Source organism: Pongo pygmaeus, chromosome 13, assembly GCF_028885625.2.
Source record: "Pongo pygmaeus isolate AG05252 chromosome 13, NHGRI_mPonPyg2-v2.0_pri, whole genome shotgun sequence".
NCBI classification, from domain to species: Eukaryota; Metazoa; Chordata; class Mammalia; order Primates; family Hominidae; genus Pongo; species Pongo pygmaeus.
In genome coordinates this window covers 121342455-121354898 of record NC_072386.2, presented here as the reverse complement: position 1 = coordinate 121354898, position 12444 = coordinate 121342455, and the positions used below count along the sequence as shown (strand labels likewise).

General features: G+C 50.5%; 1 pseudogene; it reads right to left on the bottom strand.

The window, feature by feature from the left end:
• Positions 1-7192: 7192 nt before the first annotated feature.
• LOC129044253 (large ribosomal subunit protein eL19-like) lies at positions 7193-7786 on the bottom strand (annotated as a pseudogene).
• Between the last annotated feature and the right edge of the window lie 4658 nt (positions 7787-12444).

The window sequence follows — 12444 nt, the reverse complement described above, 5'->3', positions numbered from 1 at the left end:
CCGAAAGAGCCCGAGGCCTGGAGAGGCTTTCAAGAGGTGGATCACCAAGAGGGAGCGACAGGGTGCTACAGAGAGACTGGAGTGTGAGGGCAAAAGGAGTCCTGGGGAAAACAGGAGGGAAAGGATGAAGAGGGCAGGCTGGTTGGGGTCTGCGGGAGGCAGGCGCCCTCCCTGTCCGTCTTCCCTGGCCCCTCCGGCCTCCAGCTCACCTTCGTTTGTTGCCTGCCCCTCTGGTGGGTCTAGGGGCAGCCAGAAGGAGCCCTCCCCGACCCATTCACAACCTCCTCTTCCGCCGGAGTCCCTTCCCACCCCACACCCAGCCCTTCCTCCACAACCTTCCCTGCACGGCCTCCTGCCTTCCAGAACCTTGCCCACAATTCCACCTGAAATGTCCTCCCTGCATTGCCCCGGAGCAGACAGGGGGTTGGGGTCAGGGGGCTTTGCCCTGACTGCTGCTCCCTGAGGCCACCTGCTGCCATCCACACCATCTCCTGCCTCACGGGGAATGATCGCATTATTCAACAGACATTTATTAAGCACCTACTGTGTACCAGGTCCCATACAAGGGCCTGGGGGCACCGAGTGACCAGGACAGACCCAGTTCTTGCCTTCTCAGACCACCTTCCAAGCAGTGCACCCTGGTAGGCCAGAGCTTCTCCTAGGTCGCCCTGGTGGCTCTGAGGTCTCTCTGGACAGCTTTCTCTGAGGGCTCCTGCTGAAATGGCTGTGACCTCATTTGTAGAGTGGGAACAATAACCAGGCCTGTTTGTGATACCTGATGTATCAGGTGAATGATGAGCTCACACTCAAGTTGCAGAGTGAATGGTGAAAAGGTGCTTATGGCTGGCACACCTATTACTATCCCCTCCCCGGAGACCACTCCCCAGGTGAATAGGTCCTCTGGGGCCATCAAGAAATGCCCAGGGCCCCAGAGACCTGCAGATGTGGGTCCAAGTCTGGTTCCAGCAGCTACTGGTCAGGAGCCAAGGCACCCACTTGTCCTCTGTGAGCCTCAGTTTGTTCGTCTGTGAAATGGAGATAAAAATAGACCCTCCACTGGGAAGGCTTTTGTAAAGGATAAAAGGCAGTGCATGAAAAGCTCATAGGAGACAGGATGCACTTGATTTATGAAAAATGTGGGCACCTTCATTACATTTAAAGGACAACATATGGCCGGGCAAGGTGGCTTACACCTGTAATCCCAGCACTTTGGGAGGCCAAGGCAGGTGGATCACTGGAGGTCAGGAGTTGGAGACAAGCCTGGCCAACGTGGAGAAACCCTTGTCTCTACTAAAAATACAAAACTTAGCCGGGCGTGGTGATGGGTGCCTGTAATCACAGCTACTCAGGAAGCTGAGGCAGGAGAATCGCTTGAACCAGGGAGGCGGAGGTCGCAGTGAGCCAAGATCACACCACTGCACTCCATCCTGGTGACAGAGCGAGACTCTGTCTCAAAAAAATATAAATAAATAAATAAATAAATAAATAAATAAATAAATAATAACATATGGTAGGTCGGGTGTGGTGGCTCATGCCTATAATCCCAGCACTTTGGAAAGCTGAGGTGGGTTCAGGATTGCCTGAGCACAGGAGTTTGAGACGAGCCTGGGCAACACGGCAAAACCCTGTCTCTACTAAAAATACAAAAAATCGGCCGGGTGTGGTGGCACACACCTGTAGTCCCAGCTACTTGGGAGGCTGAGGCAGGAAAATCACTTGAATCCATGAGGCGGAGGCTGCAGTGAGCTGAGATCACGCCACTGCACTCCAGCCTTGGTGACAGCAAAATTCTGTCTCCAAAACAAAACAAAAACAACAACAGCAACAAACACCACATGGCTACATGGTTTTGGGAAATATGGAAAGAACAAAGGTAGGTACCAAATATCACCAATAAAGAGATACTGAAAGCAAAACCATATGCTAAGAAAGTTGACCAGGACGCCAAGGAGTCTGTGAGCCATATCTTACAAAGAGTGGCTGGAATGAAGAACAACAGTCATCATATAATGAACATTTGCTAGGCACCCCGGGTATCTCAATCCATCCTCAGCCCTGCACCCTGAGGTAGCTGCTGTCATTATCTGTAACTCACAGAAAGGTAAACTGAGCCACAGGGAAGTTAAGTGTCTCAGCCAGGAACACCTCTGTCCCCAAGCAAAAGTGGACCTGACCCCAATGGCTGCTGTCACAAGAGATTTATTTTTTCACATAACAGAGTACAGAGGTGGGTGTGTGTCTATGACCTTGGCCAGCAGTTCAAGGATGTGAGGCCTGAGGTACCTTCTGTTCTCGTGTTGACACAATGGCTGCTGCAGCCCTGCCATCACATTAGAGGCTGGGAGGAGGAAGGGGCAGAGTTTCACTGACATGCCCCTGGTCACACACAGTGAGCAAAGAGGAGAGGTGAAACTGAAATCCGGGCAGCCTGAGTCCAGGCTGGGACCTTAACTACAACCTCCCAGCTAGGGCTGTCCAAGCCAGAGGAACAATGACTCGGGGGATCCATGCGCTGTCTGCCAACCTCGAGAGCCTGTTCAAGCGGGCAGGGAGCAGCTTTTGCTTACTGCACAGAAACTAGGCATCAGGTGTGCAGAGATGAACTCCGTGGTCCCTCCTGATCCATCTCAGGACTGGGGCTTCTGGAGGACAGGCATCTGGTCTGAATCTTCCTTGGTCTCCAGGGCCAGCACCAGGCGCCAGCACCAGGGCCTGGCACACAGCGAGTGCCAGCCCATGAGTGAATGACAGGGTAGATGGAGCCACAATGGCATGGACACGTTAGGGAAGGACAGTGAGGACTCTGGCCTTGCCTACCTCCTCTGGGTGGCACGAGGGAGCCTCTGAATCCCAGCAAAGCGGATGGCAGCTCCAGAAACTGCCAACAGGCCAGGGCAGCCCAGATTCTCAGAACCCGGGAGCCCAGTTAGGATGTGGAAAGAGATGGTGAAGCCCAGTCATAAATGCTCCCCCCTAAGTAGACACAAACAGCAGGACGTGTCCTCAGACCCCAGATCAGAGCTGGAGGGACCCGCTGCAGTGGGTTGGACCCGCTGAAGATACTCCACTCCCTCCGCTTCCCTGCAGCCAGGGCCTCAGCCGTCCCCGGCCTCTGCTTCCAGCCTCTGGCCTGTCCACCCTGTGATGTGCGTCCCCAGCACCTCCCATATCATCCTCACCACCCCAGCTCCCAAACCGTCAACAGCATGGAGGACAATGCACCAATGGCCCTGCTCCTCAAGAGATCCTTTCTGTTCCCAGGTGAAGCATTGGGTCCAGCACATTCACATGTAGGCAGTTCCTAGCAACTCTGTGAGATGTGTCCCCGCATTTGCCCACTTTTACAGAGGAGGAAACTGAGGCTTGGCAAGAATCTCGAATGCTCTCTAAGGCTGTGCCCTTCCCCTCTCCATAGCTCAGAGAATAAAACCCTCAGGGGTCCTATCTGCTTATCCCTCTGCCCCCATGGGAGTCCAATGCTCACAACTGTTGAGATGACAGAAAACGTGTGTTACACTGGCCTGGAAGGAGATGTTTAATTCTATTGTTTGTTTGTTTGTTTAATATGGAGTCTCACTCTGTCACCCAGGCTGGAGTGCAGTGGCGCAATCTCGGCTGACTGCAACCTCCGCCACCCAGGTTCAAGCGATTCTCCTGCCTCAGCCTCTGGAGTAGCTGGGATTACAGGTGCACACCACTATGCCTGGCTAATTTTTGTATTTTTAGTAGAGACGGGGTTTCACCATGTTGGCCATGCTGGTCTGGAACTCCTGACCTCAGGTGATCCACCCACCTCAGCCTCCCAAAGTGCTGGGATTACAGGCGTTAGGCACCGCGCCTGGCCGGAGATGTTTAATTCTAGATTCCCTTCCCCACCCTCTTCACTTCTTCCCACCTGTCCCCTCCTCTGTGTCTGGGGTCAGACCTTGGATAATTAAGGAAGAAACTTGTTTGAAGACCAGTTCAATTAGTTGTAGTTACAACGAAGGGGAATTTTGCTGCTCCAAATGTTCAAGAAGACACAAGTATTCCAGAGCCGTCTGGACACACCAGACTCTCAGATCATCATGTATTTATTTTAATTATGCAAATATTTAATGCACACCTACAATGCATCAAGCTGGACCTGGAGCTGGGGGCATGGAGCAAGGGCGAGTCAGGTAGTGCTTGGCCAGCCCAGCCCTGGCAGCCCCTGGTCACTGGAGACTTTAGTTAAAGGTGAGTCAGTTCCACCGGCAGCTACTGGGAACTTGCCCCTTGCTGGTGCTGTCCACACACTGAGCGGCCAAAGAAGAATCAGCTGGGTTCTGGCCATGAGGTGTTGCTTCCTGTGGACAGTGCCCACACCATGCTGAGGGATGCTTGCCAGAATTTTAGACTCCTTCCCATGGGATTTCTTTTTTTTTTTTTTTTTCTTTTTTGAGACGGAGTTTCACCTTTGTTGCCTGAGCTGGAGTGCAGTGGTGTGATCTCGGCTCACTGGAACCTCCGCCTTCCGGGTTCAAGCGATTCTCCTGCCTCAGCCTCCGAAGTAGCTGGGATTACTGGCACGAGCTACCATGCCCGTCCAATTTTGTATTTTTAGTAGAGATGGGGTTTCACCATGTTAGCCAGGTTGGTCTCGAACTCCTGACCTCGGGTGACCCTCCTGCCTCGACCTCCCAAAATGCTGGGATTACAGGCATGAGCCACTGCACCTGGCCGAGATTTCTTTTTGCTTTTTTTCTTTTTCTTTTTCTTTTTTAATAATTTTATTTTCTTCTCCTTTTTTTTTTTTTTTTTTTTTTTTTTTGAGACAGAGTCTTGCTCTGTCACCTAGGCTGGAGTGCAGTGGCGCTATCTCGGCTCATTGCAACCCCCACCTCCTGGGTTCAAGCAATTCTCCTGCCTCAGACTCGTGAGTAGCTGGGATTACAGGCACCTGCCACCCCGCCTGGCTAATTTTTGTATTTTTAGTAGAGATGGGGTTTCACCATATTGGCCAGGCTGGTCTGGAACTCTTGACCTCAAGTGATCCACCCACCTTGGCCTCCCAAAGTGCTGGGATTATAGGTGTGAGCCACCACGCCTGGCCCAATTTTTATTTTTATTTTATGTTTATTTTTATTTATTTTTATTTATTTATTTTTTGAGATGGAGTCTCGCTCTGTCACCCAGGCTGAAGTGCAGTGGCACCATCTCGGCTCACTGCAAGCTCCGCCTCCCGGTTTCATGCCATTCTCCTGCCTCAGCCTCCCGAGTAGCTGGGACTGTAGGCGCCCGCCACCACACCCAGCTAATTTTTTGCATTTTTAGTGGAGACGGGGTTTCACCGTGTTAGCCAGGGTGGTCTCGATCTCCTGACTGCGTGATCCGCGCACCTCGGCCTCCCAAAGTGCTGGGATTACAGGTGTGAGCCACCGTGCCCGGCCCTAATTTTTATTTTTAAAATAGCTTTATTGAGGTGTAATTCATATATAATAAGCTGCACATATCTAATGTATACGATTTGCTGAGTTTGAACATACGCATACACCCCGAAACCGTCACTGCAATCACAGTAATAAACATATTCATCACCTCCAAAAGCTTCCCCCTGCTCCCATGTGTGTGTACCAGGGGCTGGTGGTGGGGGTCGCTGGTAAGACCCCCACCTTGACATCTGCTCTCTTACGTTTTTTAGTGTACAATACAGTATTATCAGCTATAGGCACTACGTTGTCTTTTCTTTTTTTTAAGACAGGGTCTCGCTCCATCACCCAGGCTAGAGTGCAGTGGTGTGATCATATCACCCAGGCTAGAGTGCAGTGGTGTGATCGTATCACCCAGGCTAGAGTGCAGTGGTGTGATCGTATCACCCAGGCTAGAGTGCAGTGGTGTGATCGTATCACCCAGGCTAGAGTGCAGTGGTGTGATCGTATCACCCAGGCTAGAGTGCAGTGGTGTGATCGTATCACCCAGGCTAGAGTGCAGTGGTGTGATCGTATCACCCAGGCTAGAGTGCAGTGGTGTGATCGTATCACCCAGGCTAGAGTGCAGTGGTGTGATCGTATCACCCAGGCTAGAGTGCAGTGGTGTGATCGTATCACCCAGGCTAGAGTGCAGTGGTGTGATCGTATCACCCAGGCTAGAGTGCAGTGGTGTGATCGTATCACCCAGGCTAGAGTGCAGTGGTGTGATCATGGCTCAATGCAGCCTTGACCTTCCGGGCCCAAGACATCTTCCAGTCTCAGCCTCCTGAGTAGCTGTGACCACAGGTACATGCCACCACACCCGGCTAATTTTTAAACTTATTTTTGTAGTGTTGGGGTCTCCCTGTTTTACTTAGGCTGGTCTCAAACTCCTGGCCTCAAGTGATCGTGCTGCTTCAGCCTCCCAAAGTACTGGGATTACAGGCATGAACCATCATGTCTGGCAAAAGTTTTGTTTTGTTTCATTTTGTTTTTAAGACAGGGTCGGGCTCTGTCACGAAGGCTGGTGAGCGGTGGTGCCATCATAGCCCATTGCAGCCTCCAGCTCCTGCTTTCCATGGAATTTCGAGGGAAAAACCCTCTCATTCCTGTTGTCTAGTTGGGCAGGATGTCCTTTTGTTCCCCAGAGCTCTCTTAGAGGGGGTGCTCAGAGCCCCCCCACCACACAGTGGGGAACTGCACTTTTACAGCCGCAGATTTTTATGGGGGGAGGATAGATTTCAAAAACTTTTTTTTTTTTTTGAGATGGAGTTTCGCTCTCGTCGCCCAGGCTGGAGTGCAATGGCATGATCTTGGCTCACCACAACCTCCACCTCCCGAGTTCAAGCGATTCTCCTGCCTCAGCCTCCTGAGTAGCTGGGACTACAGGCACACGCCACCACGCCTGGCTAATTTTTGTATCTTTAGTAGAGACGGGGTTTCACCATGTTGGCCAGGCTGGTCTCCATCTCTTGACCTTGTGATCTGCCCGCCTCGGCCTCCCAAAGTGCTGGGATTACAGGCGTGAGCCTTGGCGCTCAGCTGAGATTGTGTTTTTTTCTTGCCTTTTTGCATGCCTTGCAATTTTTTGTTGAAATCTAGACATACAGTATCAGATAACAGGAACTAAGGTCAAGAGGCCTTTAGTGTGAGGAGGGTATATTTCATTGTACATTTATTGATTTATTTTAAAGGCTTGTTTTATTTTAATGGCTGATCCATGTAATAACGGAGGCCACTATATACAGACAAAGGGGGAGCTTTTATTTCTTGGCCTTTTCCTCCTGGGACAAAGTCTTGATGATCTCCTCCTTCTTGGTCTGGAGGTGCTCTTCACCGAGCTTGCATGCTTCCTTGGTCTTAGACCTGTGGGCCTCAGCCTGGTCAGCCAGGGGCTTCTTGCGGGCTTTGTCTGCCTTCAGCTTGCGGCTGTGTTCCATGAGAATCCGCTTGTGTTTGAACACATTCCCCTTCAACTTCGGGTACAGGCTGTGATACATGTGGCGATCAATCTTCTTAGATTCTGAGCAGCTGGCACAGAATCCTCATTCTCCTCATCCACGTGACCTTCTTTGGCATTCAGGGATTGGCTGTACCCCTCTGCTTACCTATGCCCAAGTGCCTGCCCTTCCGGCGGGCCAAGGTGCTTTTCCAGCATTGAGCTTGGGAATGGACCGTCACAGGCTTGCGGTGATGCAAGATCAGCCCATCTTTGATCAGCTTCCAGATCTGCTGACGGGAGTTGGCACTGGGGATTTCATTGGTCTCATCGGGTCCAACCAGACCTTCTTCTTGCCACAGTGGAGGATACTAGAGATGAGCCTCTTCTGAAGTGTGAGCATACTCATGGCTGCAGCTGCAGCAGCAAAAAGAAAGTGCTCGATCGCATTTTATATTTATTTATTTAAATTTTTTGAGATAGGGTCTTGCTGTGTTGCCCAGGCTGGGGTGCAGTGGCATGATCAAGGCTCACTGTAACCTCTAACTCCCAGAATCAGGTGATCCTCCTACCTCACCCTTCTGAGTAGCTGGGACTACAGGCAAGTGCTACCAAACTCAGCTAATTTTTTTGTAGTTTTTGTGGAGATGGGGTTTCACCATGTTGCCCAGGCTGGTCTTGAACTCCTAGACTCAAGCGACCACCCACCTCGGCCTCCCACAGTGCTACGATTACAGGCGTGAGCCACTGCATCCGGCCGAGGCTGTATTATCCTCTTTCTAGGAGCTGGATAGTGTTAGGTGTTTGCTGCGGCTGCAGTTGCCAGAGGCTCCACGTCTTCTACTGTCCTCATTGTTGGGAGGTCTGAGCCTTGAGTTCTGCCGCCTGTGACTCCCATGATTGTACCCCAGCCTGTGGGTGTGGTGAGGTGTGGGAGAGAGGGAACATTCTGTCGTCAGTCCTATCTTGGGCCTGGGTCTTGGGGCTGTGACATTCACAAGTATCCCTGCAGGGGTGTCACTTTTCCCGCCTGCCACTTACTACCTTCTCTGGCTCAGGTTCCTTCCCGACCTAATTCCTTGCAGCCTGGCTCCTGAGCACTGTGCTTGTTCTTTGCGAAGCCTGGAGGGGGATGGAGGGCGCTAGAAGGAGAATTCCCTTCCCCCACCTGGGATAGGCTTTGGCAAATCTCTTCCCCCTGGAATGGGGCCTTGGCTAGAAGGCTTTGAGTGTTTCACAAGGATCTCTACCCCCACCCCAGCCAGAGCCTGTGGGATTTTTTTTTTTTTGACACAGAGTCTCGCTGTCTCCAGGCTGGAGTGATCTCGGCTCACTGCAAGCTCCGCCTCCTGGGTTCAAGTGATTCTCCTGCCTCAGCCTCCCGAGTAGCTGGGACTACAGGCGCACACCACCATGCCCAGGTAATTTTTGTATTTTTAGTAGAGACGGGGTTTTCACCATGTTGGCCAGGATGGTCTCGATGTCTTGACCTCGTGATCCGCCCGCCTCGGCCTCCCAAAGTGCTGGGCTTACATGCGTGAGCCACCGCGCCTGGCCCGGGATCTTTCTTCGACAGAATCAAGTGGGATTCCTGGAGGGAAACCCATGAAAGTGTGGGGGACCCCCTAGATTGAAGACTCTAGGACTTTGTCCCTGTGATGCCAGTCCACACTCAGCCTCTAGCAATTAATCCGAGTTCCCATCTGTGTTCCCAGTTAGGGCTCCTGTGGCTTCTGCTCCGGGTCCACAGATGTCGCTGGGATTCTCCAGGTTCTCCTGTCTCTCCTGACTCGGGTGGAGCTTTGCCTTTGCAAACTCAGTTTTCTGAAACCTCAGAGAACGTCAAGAAAAGTTTCAACTGCAAGAAAAGTCATCAATTTTCAGTTTGTCCAAGTTTTTTTTTTTTTTTTGAGACGGAGTATCGCTCTGTCACCCAGGCTGGAGTGCAGTGGCACAATCTTGGCTCACTGCAAGCTCTGCCTCCTGGGTTCACGCCATTCTCCTGCCTCAGCCTCCCGAGTAGCTGGGACTACAGGCGCCAGCCAGCATCCCTGGCTAATTTTTTTTGTATTTTTAGTAGAGACGGGGTTTCACCCTGTTACCCAGGATGGTCTCAATCTCCTGACCTCGTGATCCGCCCACCTTGGCCTCCCAAAGTGCTGGGATTACAGGCGTGAGCCACCGCGCCTGGCCATTTTTTTTTTTTTTAATTTTAATAACAAAATAATGAGAGAGGTGACTTTCAAGTTTTTTTTGTTTGTTTTTGTTTTTTTTTCAGGCTGGAGTACAGCGGCACGATCTCGACTTATTGCAACCTTGGCCTCCCAGGCTCAAGCAATCCTCCTACTTTAGCCTCCCAAGTGTTTGGGACTGCAAGCACGTGCCACCATGCCTGGCTAATTTTGTAGTACTTTTTGTAGAGATGGGGTTTCGCCATGTTGCCCATTGCACTACAGCCTGGGTGACAGAGCAAGACTCTGCCTTACAAAAACAAAAAAATTAATGACAGGCAAATAACCACAGGTCCAGGAAACTCAGAGAACACCAATCTGGATAACTAGCAACAAATCATCACAACAAAAATACCAGAAACAGAAACACACACACACACACACACACACACACAAGCAAAACAAATAAAAAACACACACAGAATCCACACCCAGCCACAATATATTCAAACTGCAGAAAGCCAAAGAGAACGGATACAAGTCCAAGTGGCATTTATTTCTTCTTTTTTTTTCTTTTTGGATGGAGTCTTGCTCAGTTCACCCGGGCTAGAGTGCAGTGGCATGATCTCGGCTCACTGCAACCTCCACCTCCTGTGTTCAAGTGATTCTCCCACCTCAGCCTCCTGAGTAGCCGGGACTACAGGTTCGTGCCCCCACGCCTGGCTAATTTTTGTAGGTTTTTGTTTTTTTTTTTTGAGACAGAGTTTCACTCTGTTGCCCAGACTGGAGTGCAGTGGCGCTATCTCGGCTCACTGCAACCTCCGCCTCCCAGGTTCAAGTGATTCTCCTGCCACAGTCTCCTGAGTAGCTGGGATTACAGGTATCCACCACGCCCAGCTAATTTCTGTATTTTTAGTATAGACGAGGTTTCATCATGTTGGCCAGGCCGGTCTCAAACTCTTGACCTCAAGTGATCTGCCTGCCTCGGCCTCCCAAAGTGCTGGGAGTACAGGCATGAGCCACCATGCCCGGCCTCACACCCTGCTAATTTCTGTATTTTTAGTAGAGACAGGGTTTCACCATGTTGGCCAGGCTGATCTCAAACTCCTGAGCTCAAGTGATCCTCCTGCCTCAGCCTCCCAAAGTGCTGGGATTACAGGTGTGGGCCACTGTGCCCAGCCTGAACCAGTTTTATTACAGCATATCCAAAACAACAAGGTAAGCAGTTCAAAAACTGTCATCATTGACAACTGCTTATTTGTTTGAATCAGGATCACAAGGTCGAGAGATCGAGACCATCCTGGCCAACATGGTGAAACCCTGTCTCTACTAAAAATACAAAATTGGCTGGACATGGTGGCATGTGCCTGTAGTCCCAGCTACTCGGGAGGCTGAGACAAGAGAATTGCTTGAACCTGGGAGGCAGAGGTTGCAGTGAGCCAAGATGGCACCACTGCACTCCAGCCTGGGTGACAGAGTGAGACTCCTTAATAAAATAAGATAAATAAAATAAAATAAAATAAAATGGTTCAGAAGATTTTAAAAAAAAGTGTAGGAGGAATTTTTTGTCTCCAAGTTGAATTGCTAGGTGGGGCATAGTAGCTTACACCTGTAATACCAGCTCTTTTGTAGGCCAAGATGGGAAGATCGCTTGAGACCAGGAGTTCAAGACTAGCTTGGGTAACATGGCGAGACCTCGTCTCTACAAAAAAAAAAAAAAAAAAATAGCTGGGTGTGGTACACCTGTAGTTCCAGCCACTGGGAGGCTGAGGTAGGAGGATCACTAAAAAATAAAACTAAAAAAATATAAAGTTGAATTGCTAACTAACCATTGCCAGATATAAACAAGTATAAACAAGTGCCTCTCCTAGACAAGCTCCATGCAGGGAGAAGTGACTTTGCCCCATCCCCCAGGGCTGAGCACAATGCCTTGGGTACAGCTGGTGCCTCAACACTATTAGTTGGATTTTATTTTATTTTTTATTATTTTTTTTTATTTTTTGAGACGGAGTTTCGCTCTTGATGCCCAGGCTGGAGTCCAATGGTGCGATCTTGGCTCACCACAACTTCCGCCTTCCAGGTTCAAGCGATTCTCCTGCCTCAGCCTCCTGAGTAACTGGGATTACAGGCACCTGCCACCACGCCTGTCTAATTCTGCATTTTTAGTAGCTCAGGCTGGAGTGCAGGGGATCGGTCTTGGCTTACTGCAACCTCCACCTCCCAGGTTCAAGTGATTCTCCTGCCTCAGCCTCCCGTGTAGCTGGGACTACAGGTGTGTGCCACCATGCCGGGCTAATTTTTTTGTTTTTTGTTTTGTATTTTTAGTAGAGATGGGGTTTCACCATATTGGCTAGGCTGGTCTCGAACTCTTGACCTCAGGTGATCCGTCGACCTCGACCTTCCAAAGTGCTGGGATTACAGGTGTGAGCCACCGCACCTGGCCTAGTTGTGGGTTTTAACTGCACAAGAACCATCATTGGCCATGGCGAGACCATCTATTTGCTGAACCTTGCCTGGCATCTGAGCATGGAATTCCGTAATGAACTGAGAAATGAACTTTTGGGCACAAGAGCAGATGCCCACAGGCATGACTTCAAAGACCAGTGTTAGAACATTCCGCAATGGCAATGTGCGCAATGAGGACGCACCTGCTCAGAAATGAGTTAAGGTAGTAGCACAAGTTGACCTGTTATGCATCTTCGATGGTGATATGGTTTGGATTTTTGTCCTGGCCAAATCTCATGTTGAATTTGAGGAGGGGCCTGGTGGGAGATGACTGGATCATGGGGGAGGATTTCCCCTTGCTGTTCTCATCATAGTGAGCGAGTTCTCATGATATCTGATGGTTTGAAAGTGTGTGGCATTTGGGCAGGGCACGGTGGCTCACACCTGTAATCCCAGCACT